The sequence below is a fragment of the Anguilla rostrata genome, chromosome 10 (genome assembly GCF_018555375.3).
Source record: "Anguilla rostrata isolate EN2019 chromosome 10, ASM1855537v3, whole genome shotgun sequence".
NCBI lineage: Eukaryota > Metazoa > Chordata > Actinopteri > Anguilliformes > Anguillidae > Anguilla > Anguilla rostrata.
Genome location: NC_057942.1, coordinates 11066673 through 11094191, shown reverse-complemented (window position 1 = coordinate 11094191; position 27519 = coordinate 11066673). Strand labels below are relative to the sequence as shown.

Here is a 27519-nt window from a genome sequence, read left to right as displayed (position 1 = left end):
ACATACAATGAAACAAACTGGAAAACTAGCAAGATTTTGGTGACTGCTACACAATGAACACCATATTAATTAGATTTTATATTTTAGGCCCAGTGTAATTCAGTATTTTTGTGACAGTCATGCAACTTGGGCAATGTTTGTAAAAGTTACGAAGAATAAATTATGAGCATGGTCTGGTTTCATTATGGCCAATCAGAATGTCTGATTTCCTTCCTTTAATATACAGTATGTGTATAAAGGCAAAAGCTAATTTTTAATATCGATGCTCTACTACCAGCAGGTCCATCCCAGTCAATCAAACATGTAAGAAGCCTAAAGCAGCTTACAACCTACAATTATGCCTTACCAATATTACACCCTGATACAAAAATGTGAGCATTAACCAACAAATACATTTATTGCAGAAATACCAAAACAAGTAGTGAGGAAAATTTAGTTTGTAATAATTCAATTTGAACAACTCAATATTGCCACAAAATGCCACAAAAATCAGGACCTTAGCATGCAGTATTAAATAATTTATAGTGGGTTAACCATATATTGTATTTCAGATAAAGGCATCATGAACATAATATTAGGCTATTTGTTTATATATGGTCGATCAGTGTAACTGAGCATTTTTTGGAATTTAGAAATCCTGCGTAGGATATTTTTGGTCCCAAAAAGAAGAAACATCTGGGGAAAAGAGGATGTCTGGTCAGTCTAATTTATCGCAGCTAAATGTGCCTTTTTAACGCTGGATTTATTTCCATCCAAATGTAAATGAAATAGAGAGTACATTTCCACTGATGCTAGAACAGTTCCGGCAAGGTAATTATTCACAATCTCTATAAATTCCCACTGCATGTTAAGTGGAGTTCTGTAAACAGTTTTACAATATCCCCATGATACAACAAAGGATCCTCAGTTTTATAGAAAGGTGGCACACTCTTAATTTATTTACATTGAAGAAATTATTTAATCTTTTCCATAACATTTTAAAAGGAACGGTGAATCTCCAAATATTTTAAGGAAAATACTCGATCACATTCTGGCAAGCTTTCAATATAACTGTGCCAGGGGCCTGTGGGCTACTTGTTACCATGGTTCCTGGCGGATAGAACTCAATTGACTGTGGGTCTTTGCTGCACTTCCCAACACTCACTCACTATGTTCATACTAATGGAGGTAATTTCAAAAGGCCAGAGGTTAACTTTTCCAATACATCGCTAATAGCATTGACCACCAGATTTCTCATCTGTCCTGCATTATTAGCGTGATTATTAGAGCAAGGAGATGGTGACGGGAGAGTTGAATTACTCGATTAGCAGAAAATTGAAGCAGCCCGCTGCTCCTGCTGTAGACGTCCGGACAAAGTCTCTGAAGTGGCCCACATAAGCCTCTTTCACACATGGAACCCACAACATTGCTGTGTTGAATTGTCTGGGTTAAGTAGTGGTATTCCCCATTCACACGTATTGTAAACAGAAAGCGTCCGTGTTGAGTCTGTTCTCATATGACTTGACCTTTCCAGATAGATCTGGCTACCTTGTAGGATGTTTGTTATCTTATCGTAAACCACGGCATCTCTAATGGTACCACAAAGCTGCCTGCTGCCTGTTGTCCTCTGTGCGGATAAATAAACATTACCTTGTCACAAATTTCCAAAACATTTTTACAAAAATGCTTTCTTCCTTGGTTTACTTCTTCTGTTTGTAGGTTCACAATCAAATTGAGCAGCTACAACCCCATGCACACAGAGATTAAATCACAGAATGTAATGTGTCACCCTCTAAGTCTCTTGTGATTGGCTTTCTCACTCAGCATAAAAACGTCTTATGTAAGAAGGTTATAACCTTTTGAATGCTTTGCCTGGGAATGCTGCTGCTTTTACTCACAATCAAGCCATGGCGGAAGAATTCTGTAAATCGTACTACGTCCTGATATAACAAATTGGACAAACGTGTTTTGACTCCTGCTCCTCCTCACGCAACGTGAGCACAGAAAATTAACGGAACATTTACATGTTATGATGCTCATGTGAAAGGGGCTGATTGCCACATCCACAAGCTGTGTATTTCCAACAGGTACTTTTTGGGGTTGCAAAGTGTGTTATGTTAAATGGGACATTTCTTCGATGTTGATGGCCATAAAATGGTATAAAAATGAAAAGAATCATTGTTTATACAGAATTAACGACGAGGTTTTTGCTTAACAACGGTGCAAATAGAACTACCAACCAGAGTTTTTGCATAACAGCAGTCTAAATAGAACTAGTAAGTTTTGCTTGACAATGGTAAGACAATATGCCGAAAGAGCCACGAAAGAATATTCAACATTCAATATTCATTCAGCTAATTAAGTCGATAAGAATGAATAAAAAATTTAAAAAATAAGTAAAAGTAGCTAATATATATATATATATTGTTGGTAACCCATTGTATACATGGAATAAACCACTCAAGGCTGTCTTGTTATTTGAAAATAATGTACTTTGGGAGTGGTTAAGCGACCTTGGTTTCACCTTGGCCGCATCACCATCCCCGTCGTATATTACTTTCCAAAACGGGACAGCCCATTGTAGTTTTTTCCTTACTTATTTTCATCTAACACTATTTTTAATCTTTAATAATTAATCATTATGCCAAATTGTTGCACTGTTGTTCAGTCATGCCTCAGAATGAAAAGAGGCAAAAACAGAGGGAGAAAGAATGGAAAGAGGCAGCTTCAGGTAGTGGTTCATTAAACAGCTGCTTTGAGCCAGGTACCAGCAAGACAACATCTAAAGTCACTTCAGTCAGATTATAATAAACAGTCCTTCGACTTGTTAAACATCCATTGTCTTTATAGTACAAATGCATAGACTATCACTGGTGAGTCTATTTCTGCTTGTGCTGAAGAATGCCTCTGGCAAGTACAAATCATGAATTTTCTTTCACCCCAAAATCTATGAATTATTTATAAATGATTGTTTGTACGATAAGCAAAAAAATATATATAGATATGCTATTTTTGTAGTAGATTTATATTCATTCAATTGTTGCTGCAGTGCCTGGATGACAAGAAAAATGGAATATGGACTCTTCCTATTAATGTATGTGAGTATTTTGATGTACTTGACAGAAAAGTTACTTTATGACATCAGCTATTTTTAAGCAGAACTCAAACATGTTTTTAGGCATGGATTGATGGTTAGTGCTATGTTTGTGTTTTTATCAAAAGCCATCATCAGTCTTCAGAGGCCCTATGATGCCTGATCACGGTAGCTTTTCTCCTGTCTTCCTCCAAGTGTCAAGCTCCCTTTGGAGTTACTGTCCTACAGTAATCTCTCCTTATTTTCCTCTCACTCTCTCTGATAAATCATTACAAAAATCCACTCTGCTTTGCATGTCTGACACAGGAAGTCATGTTGTGGAAGTATGGAGGTGTGAGTGGGAGGGGGAGGCAGAACTAATGTTTGTCTTGTCCTGACTATATCATGGTAAATGGGATTCAAACAGTTGTTTTCTGATTCATTTTAAATTGGCTTTCTATGCTCTCTCAACAGGAGAGTACTACACCGGGCTAAAAAAAAATTCCCATGCATGTATTTCTTGAAGAAAGTCAGTTGCCTAAGCTTGCTACCAAAGGAAGCATTTTTTAAATTAATGTCTGGGCAAAGGAAATAACTGAAAAAAACAAAACAAAAAAACCCTTCAGCAGGAGGGGCTTTTGTCATATTTGCACATGCTCCAGATACACTGGCATCGATGGACCAATTGTACTGATCAATTTACTGCCATAATGAATTGAAAATGGCAATGAACTCCCTGACTGGATGATCTTCTCAGGCTTTGTCTGTGCAGATATGTCTGTAGAGTGGCCCTGTTTCCTAATATTTAAAGCTGTCCATCCTCCCTTCTAAGACAGCTGCAGTTATATGTGGCCAAAGCATGTTCTCATTTCTGTATGTACTATAGGTGAGCAGAAAGTCAAATAATTGACACAAAAGCAAAGGACACAATCTCCTGCACATATTCGCTGAATCCAGGTATTATTGTTAGTTCTGATACACTACTTACTTCTGTCTTCTGTAACCATTGAAATTATTTGTCCATCATAGCACATATGTCTTCAACTGAAACTTCTGATAAAACAGCACCAAATGAATATCTACCAGGGTGTGAATGAAGGTCTGTCAAACTGATTCAGATTTCACAGTATTCATGCATCCTTGTCACTTTCTCTTGGTGATGCCTGTTTACACTGCACAAAAGGTACTGAATAGATGATTATGTGTAAGGGGTAGATAAATGAAAGCTTTAGAATCTGGGTCTTATAAAAAGGTAACTAATAATGACAAGGATATTTCAGTTGGCTTTGTGGACAGTTTATATAATGTCTTAATAATGCTAACGCATTATGTTAAAAGACTTGATTTTAAACAAAGACCAATAATATTATATAGACTTTATATATTGGGCATTACCGATTACCAATACAACACTTTTATTTTGTATTTGCATTTATTTTATGATGAGACTTATTACTTTGCAACTGTCAGGGCTTTTAAAATGTGTCATTAGTTACAGGTGGGGTTAATTGTTAGCGTGTAAAGGTACATCTCCCTTCTGCACTTGTTTTCTAATACTGAGCTTTAATTGGTAGTTTTTGCAATTAGCTTTTATGTAGAATCATGAAGGGCTATGAGAGTTTTACTGTCCAAGGAACAAATGATTGGCCCACCACACAACCTTGGAAGAACCAGTTAAAAATGGCTTTTTTCTATGCTAAACCTTTTGCCTGAGTTTAACAAATGTTTGTCCTTAAATGTTCTCACTATGAAATTTAATTGTTTTTTCTTTCAAAACACAATTTCTGAGTGTAGGAATAAATATAAACAATGAATAAATAAATCGTGCTTGCGCTGAAAAAAACAGCAACAGCTGCAAACCGATGTTTTGGCCTTTAAATTTAACGTTGATATATTTCAATCTGGACCGATGTAATTACTTGAAATACATTGTCTTCAAAATAGAGGACAACGTTAACCTCACAAAACTACTTGATTCAGACACTTTTTGCTTCAGTAAACAAAAATTCACTAGGCTTCAGTACATGATTATATATTTTAAAAGAGCCAGATGGTAAGTTGAAAATTTTAATTTTCCAAAGCAAAAAGCATGTAATGAATTGCAAGATATATGAGAGATGTATTTCTTAGTAGAACACGAACATAACAAATTATTCTTCAAATTATGCTATTATGCCACATGGTCTTTAATTGCAGTAGTGCAGATCTTTGTGTTTTAGAAGCATGCACAGTGTTTATTTGATTTATTAGTGGGGGTAAAAAAGTTTTGTTTTCGTAAGCCAGATTTTTGAACACATCAGCTCAAAACAGTACTGTATTTTTAAAGGCCCACTCCAGGACAGCAACCATTGCTCTGGTGAAATATCCAATGCAGTCTCTGCAGCTTAACTCCTTCAATATCTCAAGCTCTATTCAGTTTTATAGTGTATTAGGAGAGGTATAAAACATGTTAAAAGAAACCAAATAATAATGTTAACATTAATAACAGAAATAACATTGGAATGGTTTGTGAAGCCACACAGTTTACAACTTTGCTCTGAGAACTCAAGATGCTTTTGATTTGCTTGAATATTTGCCTCTTATTTGCTTGTTCAACAGTCAACATCTTTACAGTGGGACCTAGGCATTTTTATAATGGAAATAATATCTTTGGGGCAACACAGTTAGTACAGATTTAGCATAGAACCATCTTTTTTGTTCTAAATCCCCTCTGTTTTCTCCTGCAGTTAAATAGCTTTTTTTCTGTTGCTGACTGACAGGTTATCCTGAGACTCCCTACCTAGCTCATGTCAGAATCTTCTAGACACATCACACATAAGCCAATCCCCACTGAGAAATGTGTCAGGTGTCAGTGAGCATGCTCCAGTTTTGCATCCTCTTTGAATTTTCTTGCATGGCTAAGAAGACTGAATAATTACTCACGTCGATGAAAGAAATCTCGGGTTGGAGATGACAGTGGATGTCAACCAAACTGGTCTTAAATCAAAAGAAGAGATTAAGGCAACCTATTTGTATTTGATATGTGGTTTGGTCCCTCCTTTTTGTAAATAGTGTGATTTGAAAGAGTTACTCATTTCTCAGCTGGAAGGAATAAATCTAGAACCTTCCTTTGATTATGCACTTTTAGGAAGAAGGAATTTTGGGCTGAGCACGATAGATGGAAGAGAAGAGAGAACCTGCTGAACACTTCAGGAAATGGATGTATCCGTTTATGGAAATATATCAAAGTAATGGCGACTTATGCTCTGGATAAGTGTAAAAAAAAAAAAAAAAATTCATGGAACCTTAAATATTCAATCTAGGCTGACTTTTTCATACATACTGTAGGCATGTATAATTGATTAGAAAGCCAATGTTGCTACTGTTGTCATCTTTGACAGAAACTGCATTAAAAAAAAAAAATATTACAAAAAACAATCAAATTGTTTGGGTAAACACTATTAGTTACCAAACAGATTCAGGTAAAGCATCTTGTTTAAAGTCGCTTAACTGCCACACTGCACTTGAATTGAACCTATAATCTCTGCATACCCTGGTCACACGCCTGATGCATGTACCACTGCACCACCATTGCCAATTGGAAATGTTAAAAGATAAGATGATGTCATGGATCTCTGTCCAAAGCCAAGATTAGCTGATGGTGTATTTGCTCCCATAACTTCTGATCCTTCATTCTCTTGTTTTTGAAACTGCGCCCATGCACTATGGTCCCCCAGACAACAACTCCATTTAGTTCCAGGATCAGCCTCTCTCTCAGCATGCCCGGGAATGTGAGCAGATGGTAAATCTTGAAAATTAAATGTTATCTTTCAAAGCCGAGGACAATGTATACATGCCTATACATCACACTCCAGCCTCTAAATTGCATGTGTCTTATGTGACAGCTGTGTGATTAGAAAGTGTAACTCATTGCTGGTGTAATTTGTTATGCAATCCTCCACCCTCGCGAGCCATGCTCATCTACACTATGTTCATCTGCACTACAGTTATTTCTGTGCTAAAATTGTTCCTAATCATAGTCACTGTCGCCCCAAGATATTATTTCCATTATAGAAATACAGTTGTACTATTATCTTACTGGAAGTATGTTGACTGAATAGCAAGCAAAAACAAGGCAAACATTCTAGCAAATTAAAAGTAGAATTGCGTTGCTTCAAAGGAATGTTTAGAACAGCATGCAGCTTCATTGCCCCAGTGTTATTACCCAACATTTTGCTTCTTTAAAGCATGTTTTGTACCTCTCTTACATTCCATGACACCCACAATGTCTTTTAATGGCTTTATGTTTCCTTTGTTCTTCTAATTTCCTCCAGCATAATTATAATTATATGTGATAATTTCATGTCACAGTAAAGTTCATAATACAATGAACATCTCTTAGGATTCACACCTAAATATTTTGATACACTTCCATCTCTAAATGCTAATGGAGTATAAAAAACATTTAGGTTTGAATCCTATGTTCGTCAGCCTTGAGCAAGGTACTTTAACCTGAATTACTTAAACAAATATCCAGCTATATAAATGGGTTATATGTAAAGAATGTAAGCTGAGTAATATTATCGAAATAAGAGTGTCTGATACACGCTTGTAACATAAAGCATCTGTATACAATGATATAAAGGCTGAAAATACCCTATACTATGCCTGAATAAATGAACAATACCCACAATGAATCTGAGTCTGTCACACTGAAGCCCTACAGGGCATTTTGGCTCCTAAATTTTTCTTCTTGTTCCCAAACAGTGACATCACAGTTACTCCAAGATGCAATCTGAAACATGGTATATCATTTTAATTTCCTTTCGTTTTAAAGTAACATGAAAACTTGTTTTCTGTAAAGCTGCATTAAGAATTTCTCCATTTAGAATAGAAAGCAATGCACTTGAACGATTAAGCAATATTGGAAGTGATGGAAGTGTATTTTTGTTGTCATTGATTTGGTTAAACTGCATTTTAAAAGCTATCGTTTGGAACGGCATACGCTTTGCAAAATATAACTATAAAAACTGAGTGAAAGCCACACAGAGGAGGCAGAAAATCTAATTTATCCATTACAAAACGACCAGTTAGTCAAGTTAGAGACTAATGCTGTCTATTTTTCACCAATCAGTTCCTTTGTTATTGCCATTGATCAAACTTTTTATCTCTGTTTTTCAGATCCTGGGCTCCAAAGGAAATGATTTTCTAGTCAGTTAGTCTTTGACAAAATGTTTTTTTTCCACTGAGTGTGTGTATGTTTTTGAGTTTTCCACAAATATTTTTTTTTGTTCTACATTGCCCTATTGGCTGAAATAGCATCACATGTGCACTTCCTTATGTGTCCATTTTGCCTGTGTATTTGAGGGTCCTGCAATTGGCTACTTTCATCAGGCTACTTAGATTCGATGTTGTTATTGGCAGGTGTAGCTTGGTCCAATAGGGAGAATTATTGATTGTGGGACTGGAGCAGTTGTGATGAAGAAATCAGCAGGAGAAAGAAGGATTAAATGCAAAATAACTCAAGGTTGGGACTTTATTGTGTGGACGTTTTATCAGAATTCTGAGGTGATTTTGGTTAGTTCTGTAGGAAACCCTGAAAAGTGCCGTACTCTTGGTGCTGTATACCTGCCATCCCAATCTGTCAATCCTGATCTGTAACTTTGTCATAGCTGACTCTACAAAATGGGTCTCCTCTGTTCATAGAGACTTGTTTTCTTAAAAAATTTAGAAGGTTGATTGTTATAACTTTAAGGGTCTATTTCCGCAACATGACATTGCAGGCCAATCTATAATATTTTTAAGACTTCCTGATATCAGTAACATTTACCACATATGCCCCCGTGCAAAAGTTCTGCTGACAGAACATTTACTAATTCTGACCTATGCCTCCACTTGTGGCTGAATTCACAATAAAGTAATGCAAGCCAGATGCCAGCCAGCTCTAATATTGCATATTGTACAGAACAGTAAATGCTTCTGGCTTTTTCTAGAACAGGGTCATCCCAAGAGAAGAGGCTGTGACGTGAAAATATCTCACTGCTTTTTGATGTCTTCAACACACGCACACTACATTGTGAACTAATGACTAGCAAAACATTCACACGCATACACACACACATGCACGCACACACACGCACTCATACAGGGGTGAGGACACACATTTTCTAACTACTGTATGTGGTATGTAATGCCTGCTGCTCAGATGTTTGAACTGATGTTCATACAGTATCAGCTGCCTGCTTGCTGTGACTGTGACTCCTCTGTGTGTGGGTCAGGGCAACAATAATAGCAAGGTCCAGAAAACAGTGCCCTTCTGTCAGTGAGTGAGTTTTGCTTGAAAAGGCACAAGGTGAGCCCAACCACCCTTAACTTTGACATTCAAGGAAAATAAAATCGTATGCTGCAGTTACACCGCAGGTCTTGATGTTGCAATTTTTTGACTATATACTATTTTTTGACCCCCTGTTTATGTCGACTTTCAAAAGTGACCCATATCCAATACCTGTCTTAACACGGTTTACACTTGAAACAACCTGCATGTGTACAAGAGGGTTTGGTTACTGACACGAAAGGACAACAACCACGCCACCACAGCCATATCGCCATCTGCAAAGGGCACAGAATGAGACGGAAATACTAATTTAAACTATTGCTTTTCGAAGCACCCTCAGTCCACACAAACATCCCCTGTATTTGGCCTATACTGACTCTTCACCACACAGGCTTAAGAACATAACCTCGATATTCGTCCACTGGCCTGATATTCATTCACCTTTTAATTTCTTTAAACGTAACGTTACCAGCAGAGAGTGGTTTTGCACGTAATTATGCAAAAAAAGTGTGAAAATATCACATTTTGTATGACGTGTGAATCACAATGACATTCTGATCTGTGCATTTATATGACAGTCCTTTGGCAGATATTGGATTCCAATATATTATTTCCATTTTTATGTGTTTACTTGTTCATAATACATATTGGATCTGTGCTACATGAGAGCAAAAAAAAATGGAATTGGGTTACTGTTACCAGACATAAATGTAAATGTAGCCTAACTTGCTTCGGTACAGTCACCATTTTTCACATTCATTTTAGTGATCACTAAACTCCCTGAAGTTTACTCTTGAGGAAAAAAGTAAAACATCAAAGTTAAGGTTGAATGTCAATTAAATGTAGAGGCCAGTCTCTGGGGGTTTTGAACATTGCAGAGAACATTGTTTCAAAAGTTGTCTGCAGCTGTGTTATAAATGAGGGCATTATGACTCCACAGCCTGCTCAGTAGAATACCTGCATCTCCCCAGCTTTTGGCACATTATTTTTCAATGGGAATGTTAGACGGAGGGAAATGATTGCTCCCGGCAGGACATTCAAAGTTACCCACATTATGATTATTACCACGTGTTTGACCTTTGAATAACCAAGAGGGAAAACAATGATAATAAATCATGATTTTGTCATCGAGTTTGAAGCAGCTGCAATCATTCCTATCTCAACCGCTTGAGTAATATGCCATTAAAAATAGTAGACATCAGTGGTACACAGGGTAATTACAGTCGCAGTGTTGTCAGCAGCTGGGGAGCACTATGGAGGAACAGCAGTTAGTTCATCCCAACCAGGAGCCATTTTCACATTTTTATACATTTAGAAAACATTATCTGCCACATTTGATACGATGTGTTGCGGAAAGAAATGTTCTTTACAACATGACGGCCTTATGCTACACTGTCACCACTGCCCAATGTAAAATTATGTACTGTATGTGAATATGTATGTCTACTGCAGGTATTATTTTACTCTTGTATTCAGAAATGAAGGCAGATCGATCGTCCTCAATGTCTTGATAAGGTACAACTACCCTGACAACAGACGTGCTTATTTACGAAAGTCAGGGTTTATATCTAAAAATAGATCAAGAACTGCACTTAAAATCAGTAACAGTTGGAAGGGTTTTACAGTATTATACCGTGAAACGTACCTCCTTTATTTCCTGTTCATTGCGACCTCTATTAATCTCTTTCTTGCTCCAGGTATTTCTCCAGGTATTTTTCACTTCCCTCTCCCCACTGCTCCCATCATTAAAATCAGTTTTTCATTATAGAGGTCTAAAGGCTGTGAGCTGGTCCATCACACCCTGTCAGTGGAAGTATGACTTAGCATTGGAGATGCAGAAGGTGGGCATTTTTCATCTTTCATGGTGAGTGACAGCAGGATGGTGCAGTGCAGTTAATATGCCTGAGGCCCATGGAGTAGGTTTGGACATGAACTCCTATTTTAGTCTTTTTGTAATAGATACTGTGATAGGTTGTTTGTAATATTGGTGCAAAACAGATGGAAAACAAAGTTCAAATCTTGTCCATCATAAATCCAGCAATAGGAACTTATTGTGTAAAACAGAAACTTGTGTGGAGTTTTACTTGTGACTACTTGTATTGACAGATTTCTAGTGTCACACTTAGACATTCAAAGACTGTTCAAAATTGGTACCTTAAAATAATGCATGTGATATGTTAAATTGTTTTCAGAAACTAGGTTTTACTCATTTGAAATGACATTAAAACTGTTAAAAATTATTATTATATTATATATATATTGTATATTATATATATATTATATATTATTGTATTTTTAGTCTGAAATAACTAGTGAGAGCATTTTGTAATATTTTCTGCCATGAACAATATTTACATTAACACAATATTTACATTTACACACGCAGTATTAAATAACTGTATTACCTGACCACGTCAGTCTTCATCTCAAAAGAATTTATAGCCAGGCAGTCTTAAACTGGTTCAAAATTCCATTCAAATGCAGACATATAAGTAGAACGGTTTAAGGGATTCAGAAGTTATCTACAAATTTAAGTATATAGTAATATGCTACATGAAGACAGTTTCATATTGGACATATTTCATGTGGTAACAGGCTTCCAATAGTCCTTTATGAGCTCACTGAATAAGCTATGTAAGCTATGTTAACTGTTATAGTAAACATCGTAGCAGTTCATCTGGTCAGGAGGCCCTGAATACGTGGATTGATGTTCAAATCGCGGTACGGCTGTGCATTTTATTTGCTGGAGGAGATCAGCACAGAGCAGCAAGAGAACAAAACTACAGCCTACCGGTGCTTGGTGCGGACCATTGATGGACATTTTAAACCACACATAGTCATTTTTAACGTAAAAATGATTATGTTTCCGGTCAGGTCATGTTAAATGTCATGGCTACTGCCTCCTTGAGTAAAATATCTTACCTAATCTGAATGCCATCGTACATGCATCCTATTCCCAGTGTTGAGTTTGTATCATTCTTTAGATCCAGCAGCCAACTGCAATTCACAAACAGCAGTGGCAGCGGGATGTGATCTGGGGAAAGAGCTATGAATTTTAAGGATAGGTGGCTTGCGTGGAGCGACAGGATTATTTTTCCAGGAATGTTTGTAGTTTGTGTTCTGTGGTTTTTATCTGAGACTTTTTCTGCTACCTCGCTCACACTGGAACAGATTAACATAGGGGTGGTAAGCAGTCCGAAGACAACCTTCCCTTTGCAACATCCCCGTTGTGTCTGCTAGGTCTCACCTTTAAACCATCTGTAACTACCAGCGCTATTTCAATGGTCCTCCTCATTTTCAAGAGTCAAGAGTACGTTTTTTTCCAGTAGCTGTAATGTATCATGTACTGTGAAGTATAATTTTTTCTTTGACCATTTATTTCCAGTATTTTCTTACAGTTTTACACGTCGCCAATAGAATGCCGTAGTTGGGCACATGAGTAACAGGCTGAGGGATTTCATAACTTGAAAGACAGATGAAAACATACCCAGTCATATCATTTAATTTGTCTTTCACAAACAAAACCATACACATTTAGCATTCATTCGGAAAATTGAAAAGGCAGAGCAGCATGTCAAATGTAACCTGTTATAAACTTTTTTTCAATAGCTTGATTCTACAAATAACTAATTAATATTGTCTAGTGTATGTTATGATTGTGGTTTACATTTGAAACTTTAAATGGTCTGTTGCGTGTTTTGTAAATAGACTACATAAATCGGTAGGCCTAACATGAATACATATTCTAATTTAGATGCAGAGAATGAGGAAATATTTAGCATTGCCATCATGCACGCACAGGATTTTATGCTCAGGTAGCTTGCCTGTTGCTAAGTAAGGCGAGGCAATGATTGTATTTGTTTTTACAATGGATGTAATTGTTGTTGAAAGACCACCAGAATTCATAAACTGTTCACATCATTATAGTCATTATTTATCTCAAATGAAATTAATTTTGCATCATTTTCTATGAATAAAAAAGGATAGTCAGGTACAATTCAGGATAAATCCATAATTCAGTTGTGCATCGGCAGTAAACTATCTAGCTTATCAGAGATTCAACCCATGGCCCTGCTGGTTTCAAGTCCCAATTTCTTAACCCTACAGTTCACTAGTGCCATTGAACAGTGTCTAAAAGGTTTTTCCATCCATTAATTGGCTGTAATGAAGATACGTGTTGCTCAATTAAAAAATCTAACAATGGAAGCTAAAACGCAATCTCTTTGGGTGAAGGGTCAGATGTATGAAATTGAATAATTTGTTTCTGTCTTGATTTATTGTAATTGAAAAAGAAAAACACTAGCTGAACCTGTGTGTATGAAATCACTTTTTGGTCGCCATATTCTCCAGTGAATAGAAAGTTGTTCAAAGCAGCTCTACTCAGGTGTTTTAACATTATTCTGCAAGTACCTTTCGAAATATAAACAGCCCAAGAAATAACAGTGTCCCTTGATTACTCATTAATGCACTCACTGAGTGAGTTGCTTCCCAGAGGCAATGGCAGTGTCTTTGTTTTTTTCAGTTGATGGAAAAATATAATGAGGAAATCCAGCGAAGTCATGGCAGCTAAACATTATCTGATTTTGCTCTGGTTAAAATGAATCAGTACATCCTTGCAATAAGATCAGCATATCACAACACATCACAGCATATAGTCCATATGGAAATGGAATATATGCAATATTTTGTAAAATATATTGAAAATATAATAGTGAATGCATTTCACACCAGTGTAAAAGAGGTGGAAAGTGACAAAATGTGTGGATTGTCCAAAATATTTTGAAGACATAACAGGCATAATCTCCGTAATACAATTTTATTTCAATATATTTTCATTATATTGCATTTCTTGAGACACACCCCTTCGAACATTACATCTGAGATTTGTTCTCTGTGTTAATACTGTTTTAATGAATTATTCATAGTAGGCCTTAACCATTCATAACTGCACTAACAGCAGCTTGAAATTTCAAAGACTGAAGCAGGCTATTGATTACTTGGCAAATACTTTTCATTTGTTGATATTGTGCAGTTAAAAAAAAAAAAAAGTAGATCTAGTTGATTATTCAACACTCTTAATTATAGCCAAGTTGCATGGTCTTTGGTATTGTTTGCTCTACTAGTTGTGTAGTGTACAAGAATCACAGAAAATATGTTTTGGAAATTTGTTTTTTTTAGAGAGTGTGTTTTTGTTGACAGAAGACAGTCAGGATATTTATGTTTCTCAGCTCATGTGGTTAATGCAGGCTTGCTGGTGTATAATCTTGCATGAAAATCTATTTCACATCGAGTTTACTCTCACTACAATGACATGAAAATGTTTGTTTTTATAACCAATACTTAAATAGCTTTGCAGAAGGGTTTATCTTATGGACAGATAGTTATGTACAAGCCAATTCAAGTAAATTATTTTTGACATTTTGTTTGGTGCTTGGAAATCATAAATCATATCACAAATACAGAAGTGACAGCAATAGGGCGGGGATTGTCTTTGATGAAAGGAAAACCAAGATAACCTTATTTCAGGAAATGTTCAGCAGAAAAAGAAGAAGAAGAAGAAAAAAACACTACTGTATGTACAGTATGTTACATTACAGTGCACCATCAAACCTGAGACAGTTGTGTGAGAGAAATAGTTCCAGATCTAACCAGGTGTTATCTAACCATTTCTATCACAGTTTATTCTGTCACAATCTGTCTCTCTCTCTCTGATATTACTATTACTCACTTTGCAGGATCTTGATTGAATACAGCAGTGTGTGCTTGCTTAGCATTGGTCAGAGCTGCCTCCAGCTCACACCTGTCCCCATGTTTCTCCCTAACAAGATTGCCAACACCTCAAATCACATTAAGCGACCTCTTTCTATTAAGTAACACTGTAAGACCAATACATTCCTTGAATGTTTCCTTCTTTTACAGCTAGTGCCGAATACAGATAAACTGAAAAACCGAACAGCACTCACAAGAATACTTTCCACTTTTTTACTATTATAATTTTATGGAAATATATTTCTTTTACATGCATTACTTGTGATATGTTTTAATGCACTGATTACGGTTACATGTTCACCATGTGCAACTGAAAGGCTTTTTATATGGACAAATCAGCAAGCGAATGCAGCAAGGACAATAAAAGCAGATAGCGAGTTAAATTTCATTGTTATGCACCACTTACAATATTCCCCGATATGTGTGATCCCTGATTTTCCCCTGAATGGGATTAGACTCAGACCAGGGAATCCTCTGGATGCAGAGCTGGAGGATTGCAGTGTGGGTCAGGGGCTTCACTCACATAAAACCTTCCCTGCAGTCAAGCTCTAGGGACACCTGGACATGACCATCCCTGATAGGGGTTGACTGCTTTCTCTTTTTTTTGTTTGAGGTGTTTGGGAAAATCTAAGCATTTTATAGCAGTGAACTGTTCAGTTCTCATTCATTTTTGCAATGGATGCCCCTTACTTAACAACAGGGAGCCATTTGGCTTTTCAAAACATTTCTACTCTGTTATAAATTCTGAAGAATGGCCTTTGTAGTCAAACCTAGACCCTTCCCAATAACAAACTTGCAATTCCTACTTTCAAATTAATGCACCAGGCAAAATTCAGTATTCCCAGCTACTTCCAGCCCAAGGTCTATAAGACAACCAACCGCCTCTTCGCTTGCAGTATGCCCATATATAATGCAGCAATAACATCAAAGTAATTTAGAATTATTATTGTATTGATCAATTTCGTTCATAATGACCCCGGAAAGAAAAATAAGTGATAGTGTTAGCAAGCAGTTGAGAGGCTAAAATGCATAAGCACAGGAGGATTTTAAGTAAGGAAGCTGAATGAAATTGGACTTGCAGTAGTGCAGTTTCCTGTTGGTGGTTTGACATTCACTGTGACACAAGGTAAGGTATTACTGAATGTTTCTCATCGCCCGCAAAGGTTCCATGTCCCCGACCTGCATGAATTGCTGCCTGTTCATTATCTGTAATGTAATTGACCTCATTATCATCTGATACACCATGATTAATTATCATTACCCGGTCTAAGTCCAACCAGGTTTATTTTATTCAGGGCTTTATCACATGACCATGCACTTTTTTTTGTTGAAAATGTGTCATTTTTTTGTCAGGAACAAATGCCTTTGTGTACTGATTCTATTATTTCTGCTTTACAGCACAATATTTATGGATTTCCCATTCTCTTCCCAGGGATCTCTGACCCACCCCCCCCCCCCCCCCCCCCCATCACAATGCCAGTGATTGACTCTGCTCTGTCCTCTGCTCTGCAGAAATGAAATTATTTCATAGGTATTGAGGGACTGAATTCCACCTAAGAGATAAACACTTAATCTCCTAAAAATAAACAGTCTGCTCTCAAAACTGTAGATCAGCTTCATCAATGCAAAATTCAATCTCCGTCACTCATGAAGTAAACAGTAATGCACCATGAGCACAACAATTACTTGTTTCGGTTGGATGTCTCTTGATGAAATGTATTTGTTAATAGTAAAATTGAAGCCTGTTTTAAAGTTCAATGATAAGTCGTTTATGATAAGATGTATTTATTTTTAGTTGTTGCCATTTGTTCCTGGTTCTTGTTCAACTAGAAGAATCTTGATGGCTGTGACATCATTATCCACTGGGCATCCCAAGAGCCCTGGAATGGGATTACTTCAGGCTCAGCTGAGCAGCAGGGACAGAATTAAAGAGAGACAGATTTGTAATAGGTCCTGGGACCTGATCTGGCAGAAAGAAAGCCCCTGGCTCACTTTTTGCACCATTACCTTCCCTTTCCCTCTATCTCTATTCAAGCCAGCTCATTTCCCATCCCTCAGAGGACTTAGCAATTAGTTCTGTCTCTCCCTGGAAGTGGCCTTTTACGTTGTCATGGTAGACATGGGGAAAGGTGTTTCTACTTTTGTTATTAAGAGCCCAGAATCAGAGCTTGATTAGCTGCTGTGCTCATGGCCTGGATTCGATGTGTATATTTCCCTTTGAGTATTTTTAATTCAAGAAACCCTGATTGAACCCTAACTATTGTTAATTATAGGCCACATAACGGAAAATCACACCCACACCAAACCCACTCATATTTCTTTGAGACAGAGGGAACCTCTTTAAAAATGTTTCCAGTATTGAATTAGTCCTTCCCTCAAATGTAAAGAGCTGCTTTTGTCATTAAAATATGATCCAGAAAATAATTACATTACAGTAGATATTAGATTACTTTAGATATATTAGGTTTAGATTAGATTCAATAAAATTTACTGATCTCAATTCAGGGAAATTGGATGGTCATCAGTAGCAGACATGTTGCCAGACAGTTATCAGGCACAATATGTGTAGAACAATTAATGGTCAATCAAATGCTTAGAACAGTACATACAAGACAGCATATTCAACAATAAATTCAGTATAGGTAAAAACACAAATGGTCAAGTGAAGAGCAATAACACATGCTAATGAATAGAACTGCTCTTTCTAAAAAGAAGTTAGTTTCATTTCTAATGACTTAATTTCCTTTCAGACATTCTCATTCTCTGGACAGCTACCCACAGCCACACGCCTCATTTCAGTGCTTCATTTGATTTGGCCAATCAAGTTTCTGATGGAAGAAGGGAGTGTTTGAACCTTTTAGTTGTGCACTTCAGCAAGATTAACTTTGCAGTAATGTGCTTATGGTTCTGAATCAAATTGTGGATGTTGCTCCTTCTCCCTTATGATATTGTCACAAGCACATTAAGGTAATTGAGACTCTGCTCAGTTGAAGTACTGGCTTTTTTGTATGGGATCTCTTTACTATTACCCTGTACCCTAATGATTAGACCTCTATTTTCAATTTAATTATTCTAGGATGGACTGTCCTGTTGGATATATATATGTATATATATATATATATATATATATATATATATATATATATATATATTTTTTTTTTAAAGCGGTAAGTCTCTTATCACCACAGTATGGTGATATGCCGATTATTGTTGCAGCCCTAGACATGTATATGTATGGTTAGGTGCATTTAGGTTCATTTAGGGAGAGTGTTTCTTGTATGGGGTACTTCATTTTTGATGCCTCCAAGTCTCATTGCTGTACCACAAAATCATTTCCATCCTGTTCCAGACACCCTTTTACATCATTAGCATGGACTTTTGTTGCAGCTTCTTTCTACCCATATTCAGATTCACTCTAATTAATCTGCACAGTTTCCTCTAAATTATTGTTGGTTTTCTTATTGTATCCTGGTAGATGATCCTTTCTTTTTGTTCAGAGCAGCCTTGATATCTCATGTGGACCCAGGCTGGTTTATTAGTATGTTTGAATATTGGCTAATTTCGAGGATGCACATAAAAGTTTGAATCAAACATACCATGTTTTGTGCTGAATCAAAGCAATATTGCAAGACAGGGAGCCAGCACTCACAACAAGCTGTAATGTGCTTATTTTATATTGGCCTCATGCACTCTTAGTCTTGAACATATTGCGGATATCAGTAAGAGTATATAAGAATAATAAAAAATAAAAAAAAGAATTGTACTGCTTAATGGAAGTGCTGGCTTTTCCTATCATATTAAGGGACTTTCTCATATATAGTCCACTATTATTAATACAAGCATACTCTCTTGCAGTAACAGCTGTAGATGGAAGCATGAACAGGCTTACAAGTTTTATGGCTAGACAGCCCCAGTAGAGGAAATCCATGAAGCTGTAAGCAGTTGCATTTGCATATCGTATTACAGGTCTGTTGTCTTTTATGTGCATGGATTATGGTGTTGTTTTACAGCCAATTGTTGAGAGCAGGGTAATTAAATGCAGGAGGACAATTCCTTCAGTGAACACAAACGAAAATGCCGGGCCGACACTGCAAACGCACTGCCTGGTTGTACACACTCAGCGTGCGTTCTTGTGTCCCTGTGGAGGTAATAAACCTGAGTCCTCAAGGGGGCGATCCAGGACTGTTGCAAAAGACCGAGCGGAAGAAAGCGCAATTCAAAAAAGACGGCTTCACCCTGCTGTTGCCTGCTGTAGCGCCCCTCGGAGCAAAGCTTGACATTGCAGCTCATGCTTCTGTCACGTTACGAACTTCAGATGACACATTTCATTGTTCAATGGATTGTGATGGGCCTGTTTAAGGTGTTCATAAATGGAAATATGAACCACCTTCATGACTATGCTGGAGAATTCTTCAGGGAGGGAGTCGCCACCAGCCACTGGTGCAGCGTGCAGATAAGAGACCCTCTGCTTTACTTTGAATGCCAGATGGACCATTTTGCAGAAAATATGACCAGGACAGCACAACAAATTTTTATAGCATCCCTGTCCCTTTTAATAATTTCATTAATTTGCACAATGATTAGACCAGCTTGGCTGTTTCTTTCATTTGCATTTTTCAGCTCCTAAGGAGATGAAGAAGAAAAACATATTGAGAAGCGTAGCACTCCAAATTATCCTGCTTTAGAAAGAGACTTATCTACGTACCAGAATGCCGTCTTCAACTTTCTGCATGGTATTCACATAACATGTACATTTCAGCTAGCAATTTTTGGTTCTCAGAAAATGGCCAGCAGTTGATTTCCTTAGAAGACAGGAACATTGCCTTTAAGTAAGGAACATTTCAAAAATAGACACATTTCAAAAATGGAACATTATTCAATTTGTTATTCAAGTTTTAAAAAATTGAACTGTGGATGGTCATTCATGTTAATTCTATCTGAAATTGTAGCAATGTTAAAACAAATCTGGCATTTAAATACTTTTGTTGGGAACCTTCTTAAATGTATTTTACTTGTATAGTAAATAATGCTTGTTTTTCTGTGGTTGGCAGAACTTAAAACGATTACATTTTTAAAGGCTGTTAAGGGAACATTCCTATCAATGTTTTATTAAAATCAAATGTAAATCTTAGCCTAAAGTTCTTCCTATATTTAGTGTTGGTTGACATTCTTTTCCTGATGTAAGCTGTTTTTTTTCTTGTTTTTTCTCCCCCCCTGCAATAGATTGGTGGCCTGTCCATGCTGTCCTGCCTCTCGCAGGGATAGGCTCCAGCATCCCCTGCGTCCCTGCTCCGGAATAAGTGGGTATAGATAATGGATGGATGGATGGATTAGCCTTGATTTTAGATGTAGTTAAAAAGATCAGAGACCACTTAAACTAAGTGAGCTTTTATTTGTCTATATAATCTGTCACAGCTCAGCTGCAAATCTCTTTTTTTTCTATAATTTGAAGGCAGATTGTAGTAGTTACTGGCCGCACAAATAAGTCTTGTTCTCTTTGTGTTCCAAAGAGCTATAGTCAAAGCTATAGTCAGCAGTTTTCAGAATGATATTTAAATATTACTGTACCTATTGTTTTCAGGGGCTAGTTTATTAAGCCAAAATGGGAAACTAAAAAGGGAGTTTCTGATTTTCACAGGCCAGCCTATAACCCCCTAGACATTTATTTTGCTGCATTTTATTTTATTCTAGTGCAAAGGGGCTGACATAACTACTTAGAAGGAGGTTATATAGGTTTATAAAGCTTCTGCCTATTTTGGTACTGGTATCAAATGGGTTTATGTACTCCGTGTTTTCTTGCACTGTCCACTGTGTATCCAGTGACTTCTTTGGAAATGAGCATAGACTTACGGAGTATTTTTCATTAGAGTCGCTGATCATGTACTCAATATGCCAGTCTAATTTAATGCACAATATGGCTGTAGATATGTGTATCCGTTCACATCAGCTTTAAATAGCCAAGTCTGTACCAGTGTCAAACATTCTTGTAAGCGCTTCTTGCAGAGGACTGTTCTAGAACCCCAGGCTTGCAGGCTGTCTTGGGGAACTTCAGCATTGGCGTGATTTGGCCATGGATCTTTCATTCTCGGCTTGCTGATTCATCCCCAGCATTCCTGGCTGACGAAGTCACCCCCTCCAGCAGTGGTGGTGTGCATGTTTAAGACTGAGTCCCCATGGGTTCCTTCCGCGTAGGCTGAGGCAGCGTGACGCTCCCACATAAACATCGGGTCTACACTGTGTGATCCTGCTCCAGGTCTTCTGGCATCTGTGTCATGCCTGAAGAAGTATGACTAACAAGTCAGTATGCCATAGATTTACTCATGTACCTTTGAAACAACGTGATGTTTCCTTTGTTGCATCTGGGTGTATATGCTTTAGTCCCTGGAAGCTGAGTTATATTTTGTAACCTCATATTGAAATGGTTCTAATTGTGTGGATGTTTTTTTTTTACTCTCCCTTAAGTTATGGAGTTCTTCAGCAGTGGTAATAAATGCACAGGGGACAGGATATGACTGATTCTGACTTCCTGCGTATACTGGGTTACCTGATACATTATTTGTCTTTGTGGAGACGTGTTGTCATGTAAAGTAATGTTTCTACCCCCCTAACCTTCCACAAGTCAACTAGGAATACTTGGACCGGGGGGGGGGAAGACTGTGAAGGACCATGCATAACAATAATGTCAGATTCAGCCAGACTTTGTTGTTTGAGATTACGGAAAAAACATTATTACTGAAACACTAAATTTTACTGCAATTTTAAATCTACTGTTACCCAATTGTCTCCATTTCCCATTAATTTTCTTTGTTGCACCGCTTAAATACATTGACAATACTTCCTTAATTTAAATGGCTTTCTTTTATAGAGTGTACATTCATCTAACTGAGGTATAATTGCTTGGTCGAGCAGCAGCAGTGCGAATGCCTCAGGAGCATACTGAATAGCCTAGAATACAGATAGCCTGAAAGCTTCTTCCTGGTTTTCTTTCTTTTTTTCCATTTTTTTTTTCATTTGAATCACTTTCGTTTACTGTCAGATACTCCAGTGGTAACTATAGAAAAGGATCAAAATATAAAATAAATACAATGATGAAATTAAATGCTCCTCATGCTATGAAACTTTTTCCTGGCTGTGCAACAAGGTTTGTTGCATCAATGCCAGAAAATAGGTCCATTCAAGGGCAATACTAGGCAGAAACAATCTTTTTAGTAATGCTGTGAGCATGCACTCTGGTGAGATTGACATGCTTACAGCACTGCAGGCTAATGCAATCACTCAAGCTCATCACCAACCAAATTAAGTGAGATTGAGAAGATGCACTCTCTTTTTGTCCATTTAATACAGAACAAAATCACAGAAAATGCGGAACGGGGAATGAAAATGGGGAATCAATGAATGGAAGAAGAAAATTAATATCCAGTCTCCAAACTTCCTGTCAGTGTTGTTTAAAAAAAGCATTGTTTAAGAAGAAGAGAAAGATTCTGCTCTTGGTTCTGATAGTGGGTGGCTGCAGCTATGAAGCCGCAGAGAAGCAGAGGGAATAAAGAGCTAAACACTGCCACACACGACAGCACCGCCGCTGTAGCATGGCATTGACCCTGTACCCTGGGAAACTTCCAGGGAGACGAGAGCTGTCCTCCTTTGTGCATGCTATGAATGTGTATGGACAAAGTTAGCAGAGGCAGTCCAAACAATTGTGCGAATGAATAAATGAATCGCCACCTCTGTCCTTGGTCCACCCATTGGCAAGATTGATGAGTGTTAACTTTGCTGTCTCCCTTATCTGTTTGTTTACTCTATTAATTCCCTTCTGCCTGACCAAGCATGGAATGACCCTTCAAATGTTTGCCCACACTGACAGTGTCCTGCAGCATTTACCATGCTGTCTGTTTATTTACATTTCAGAAATACTTTAAACAATAATTATGTTATAACCGAGTCTGTTTGAGTGTGTCTATCTGTTTTTTAATTTTTCAGATCCCTAACTAGCTTTATGCTGTCCCTGGCTTGCTATCAAAGGCTTTAAAGTATTTGAACTTTTACAGATTTAATCTGTAAAAATCCATGCAGTACAATAAAATAGCTTGCCCACAGAAATATGAAGCAATGTAAATAAATCTTTCACTTACTTCAGAATCATTATTATTTGTCTTACAGAAAGTGTTTCTTCTTCAAGTAGTACAATTTAGAGCTGTTTTTGTACACTTATGTTGCCTAAAGTTCAAAATAATTCTATGTTTGGAATGGACTATTTTTAGCTACATCTTTGTTTAAACTAAAACATCCATGTAGACCTTCCTTTTGTAATGTACAGAGTGTGGGCCTTGGCAAATCTCAGATCTCCCAGTTACAGTTCTTTGTTGCTTTTCAGCTACTCTTGACTTTTATTTTACAGCATAACCCATATGTGGTCTTTGTGGCCACATACTGTACCAATAATATCCTCCAATAATGGAACCTGTCTTCACCATCTTTTCCAGAAACAAACATTTTCACACAGTTATTAACAAACTCGTTGATATTTTGAAAGGAGTCAGAACCCACTGAGGATCTTTTGAGAACAAACTCATCACCGGAGATTATAAGCAAATAAGAAGTTAAGGAAGGCTGAACATTGAATGCATCCTCTGCACAATGTCTTATGTGATTTTCAAACATGCACAATTTAGCAGCAACAGTACATGTAGTGCTTGATTATCCTCTTTTGTAGTGTTGAAGCTCTCTCACTGTTTATAATGGAATACTGGATTTGGATTCCTTCGGTACACATATAAACCTATAGAGTATACTGTACATACACACCTTTCCCGTGGATGATCCTGTTAGAATCTTGAGTTTCCGGTGGCGATTAAAGGTTTCACACGTAAGGTAGCAGAGAATAGTATTGAGTCACCTTATTTTATGCCAGTTTTATTTTTTTCCCATGGTCATTTGGTAAAATGACACAAACACATAGGTTCAGTTTCTTGCTATTGTGCTTGTGAATTACATTTAGTAGCACTACTCTTTATTTGGCTTTTTTTTTTTGGTTTGTGCTCATTTTGTAGGTAACAACATGGCATTCTCAACTTCATAACCTTTCATCATATCACTAGAAGAACATAAAGCTGGAAAACTCTGAAGTGCACACTGGTAGAAGATGTGCTATATGGAGCAGTGCTTGGCAGGCATTGATAATTGAAAGTCATTTTTCGAACCCTGGAGACTGCTACTTGCTCCATCTTTTATTTTTTAAAGCATTGCCTTTGCTTCAGTTCTGCCTTTTTACGATATCTGCTCTAACATGCCATTCCTCTTTTCTAGTCTTTAGTATCCCACTATTTTTCCAACTTTTTTATTCCCTCTGAAAAATGGCAATTGAATAATGGTGCTTGACAAAGTGTATGTAAATGCCATTATACAAGATAACTATTGATTGCCTGGGAACGATCAGTGTGGGTACAGCTGTAAGAAGGCCATACCCCAGACCAGGGTATCAAATTTAAAAGGTCATTGAGGGGCAGGAAATGGCTGACAGCTTTGCAAGGTTCCACAAATGATCAGACAGGGAGAAGAACACAGAGACATTTGTTCTGGGGGATCCCTATAGGGGTGCAAAGGGCAAATGGAGGGAGTGAAGTAGCCCCGGGAAGGTAAATAAGGAATGCTTAATTAAGTTTAATGCTTAATTTCCTCCTCACTGTATCTCTTTAGCTGTGAGTGATTTATACCCCTGCGTCCAGTTTGGTTTTTCTGTTTGAATGCTTATGGATTTACATTTCCTTTAGCATTTGCACTGATGCCTGTGTGGACTTGGCTGAACAGCCTACTATGTCCTTCTCATGTGGGCTCTGTCTTCTCACTTGCTGTCTCTCTCCCTCTGTTGTTCTCTCTCACATACAGTTGCACGCACACTCATGCACACATACTCTGTGAGACAGATCTTGTGGGTTTTTATCCAGCACAAAAGGTTGCAAATCTCTCAGCTCATGAAGCATAATCTGCAAGCCTCTTATTAAGATGTCCTCCGGAGCAATGAAATGATACCGGAGACCATTTTAACGTGCAGTGCAAAAACACACCCCTGCCACTCTAATCTGCTGTATAAACACTGTAAGAAGCTGCAGATGCTCAAGAGAGTTTCGCTCATCACCATCAGACAGAGCATTCAGGCTTTCACATACTCAACCTTCATGAAGGTAATAATGTGGAAATTCTGTTCATACTACTGTTTCTTGCTTGTGACAACAGAATAATAACCCTGGCCTGTGGGCAAGTAAAACACTGGTCAGTCACAGCCTGGTACCTTAGAATCTTCTCCAAGCTCTACTGGTGTTTGCCACTTACATACCTCACTGTTGTGTGGTGGAATTTGCCCAGTTATCACACGTTTGCAAGATTATTTATCCTTCACAGAACTGCAAAGTTTACATTAGACCAATAGTGTGAGGAAAATGGTTGAATTGGATTTTGTGGGATATGAGAATTATTCTATTTCTGAAGCCTTGGATGATTTTCTTTCGGCTACCGCAGTGGAATTCACACTCCCACTTCAATAATAGAGACCCTCTCTAGTTTACATTGAGGCTTTACCTTAAAGTGTTCACAGATTTAAGTAAAATAATGCGACAGTTGCACAATGCTTCTCTCCCAATACAGGATTGGTTGAGCAAATTTGGGTACCTCCCACCATATAATTAAAAAATTATAATGTTGCACCAAGAAGGGAATTTTTAGCATTTATAATTTTTTACAGAGAATAAACAAGACCCCAAGTTTGTATTGCTGGAAATGGACCAAACAAAGCAAGCAGTCATATTAGACTGCAACATCCACCAGCCCTTTGGCTGGCTTGGGGCTTGCACCTTCAGCTTGAAGCTGGGTTTGGTTAGCACTTGTATGGGAGGTTTCTTGGGAGTTCCAGGTTGCTACTGGATGATGTGTGGGGCGAACATTCCTTTGGACCATTCAGAAATACAATGTAGTGCAGTGAAAGAGGCACAGATCTGTATGAGATACCATATTTCAGAAGAGATATTAAACTGAGGTACTGACTGTAGTAGTAAAGGTCCCATGGCACTTATCAGGAAGAGCAGGATATTCTCCAGTGTGCTGCAAAATTCATAAATTGGCTCTCAATCTGGCCATCTAATCATCCACTGGTGTAATTAACTAAATAAATCCCTCCTTATCAACCTCAGTTGAAGTGCAATAAGAGTTCTGGTGATGATAGCCTTTCCAGGGTTTCACTGAGGTGGGTGCCACACCTTGGTGGTGATTGAGTTACACCTTAGCTGTAAAATGTTTTGAGATCCATAGAAGGCACAGATATAAATCCAACAAATCCTCACCGTAATCCGTCATATCTGGTCTGGGCTAGAGGAGAGTGCTGAAAACAGTGGGATTTGTGTGCACAAGGTTGAACTGGTGTTTGTTTATTTGCTGATCCTCAGATGAAGATACTCTTGTGCTGATGAAGACTCCTCGCTGCTCTCTGCCAGACGTCTCAGAGCCAGAATCACATTCAGGTCGGCGGAGATGTTCAGTGCCCTCCCAGACCAAGTGGAGCAAAAGACATCTGTCCTGGAGGTAGAGTCAAGTGCAAATCATGATGATGTACTATATAGGTTTGCAAATGCCTGAACTCTTCATTGGCTACTGTGTGAATAAATAGGTTCACTCTGTGGGCCCTAAGTTCACAGTCAGTGCACAAATGTAAAACCCTTGCACTAAATCAATATGATGGCAAATATTAAGGCATGCCCAACTCAATTTCTGTAATATAGTGATTAGAGATGGTGCCGCACCTGTAGTGTAGTTTCAGAACAGCTTGGTTTCATTACGGCTAATTAGATCAGCTGTTTTTTTTTTTCTATTTAATGCCAGTGTCTTAATGCTACAGTGAACAGGAAATTTTGTTATGTCTGATTTCTTTGTCAGGAGCTACAGAGTCACCAAATGTGCATTTGTGGCACCTCGAACAAACCTCAAATGTTGTCAAAAGAAAATTGTTGGCAAATGACGTCAAAACAGTCTGTCAACCAGAGGAGAATGATGCAGTGTTGCTGTAGTTTATTTTTAGTATAATTTGTTAAAGCTGTATTACTTAACTACATTGCTTTTATTTACCAGGCTGTGTAAGTAACATGGTACATTTCCACCACTTCACCTCTATTTCATTGACAAATGTGTGATGTTCTTCAGCCAAAGGTTGGCCCACCTTGGTAGCAGTAGAGACGTGCAGTTCTTTTTAGCTTGTTCATTATATGCTTACGGTATTGCCACATGCCACAGCATCCAATTATGTGCTCTTTTCAGTTGCACTGAAAGCTAAAAATGCGTTTGGGTCATTTATGGGCATAGCATCCTTTTCTGTGTGGGAAGGGGTGCGCGTGGCTACAGAGCC

At 37.7% G+C, this 27519-nt stretch overlaps 1 pseudogene; it reads left to right on the top strand.

Moving 5' to 3' along the window:
* The window catches only part of LOC135233715 (matrix metalloproteinase-17-like), a 65128-nt pseudogene that overhangs the window by 22689 nt on the left and 14920 nt on the right, over window positions 1-27519 (top strand).